Source organism: Tarenaya hassleriana, unplaced genomic scaffold (genome assembly GCF_000463585.1).
Source record: "Tarenaya hassleriana unplaced genomic scaffold, ASM46358v1 Cleome71, whole genome shotgun sequence".
In the NCBI taxonomy this organism is placed as follows: Eukaryota; Viridiplantae; Streptophyta; class Magnoliopsida; order Brassicales; family Cleomaceae; genus Tarenaya; species Tarenaya hassleriana.
In genome coordinates this window covers 148442-149451 of record NW_010969648.1, presented here as the reverse complement: position 1 = coordinate 149451, position 1010 = coordinate 148442, and positions in this window count along the sequence as shown.

Below are 1010 nucleotides of genomic sequence, written 5' to 3'. Positions count from 1 at the left end.
GTCTGACACTCAGACTGTCCGGTCCAGGTTCGCAGTCCGATTTCTCCCGTTCGACCCAAGGATTGTCCGTTACCCCTGGACCATCTGTTCCGGAAACTCAGAACGGACGGTCTACGGTTAGGTCACGTGATCAGATCACGTTTTCTCGCGTTCTCGGCCCCGATCAGATCGAAACTGATCCGAATTCTTCTGTAAACCCAAAATACGAACTCCTGTACTCTATGCAACATGAAACATGCAATCTACACTAGATTCAATCATCAAACATGCATAGAAATCAAAGCAAACATGGATTCAAACAATTCAAATCCTAAAACGTGCGTGATCGGGTTCTATGAAATCAAAACAGAGCAACCAGGCTCTGATACCACTGATGGGATTCCTGGGATCTCATGTGCGAATCCTATTCCTAAGAGATCGATTCTAGGGTTTGCGCAGCGGATGTAAAACAAAAATTTAATAAAACCGTAGAACCATGCTTCTATGATTCGTAGAAACGTTAAAACGCTTACCTCAATCGATCCGGGGCCTGTATCAATTGAAGAATTCGTCTGATCACGAAAGGGAGGAAGAATACCTCGCCCTCTACACGTATCCACCCCTCGGGATGGATTCCAACGGTTGGAACTTGTCTACTAGGACCCAAATCTGATATTCGGTTTTGTACTTCGAGAAAACGGGACTTCGATCACACTCTCAACCTCTTGGATCTTACCAAAGGTCTGTCAAAAGTGTTCTAAAGTCGGCTCTAAAAGTCCTCCTTTTTAATTAGGGTTTTAATCTCCTTCTTATAAGGTGGGAACGGACAGTCCGTTCTGGACCGTCGGGTCTGGACCTGGCGGACCGTCCGTTCCGGACTTCTGGTCCGTTCATTCCAGACCCTTCCGTCTTGGTTTTTCCGTCGTTTTCTCGTGCGTTTTGTCTTTCCCTGCATGTGTGACCCTGTAGGCTCATTCCATATAGCAGTATAACCCGAAATCTCTATTCCGGATATACAAGTCATAGGCGGT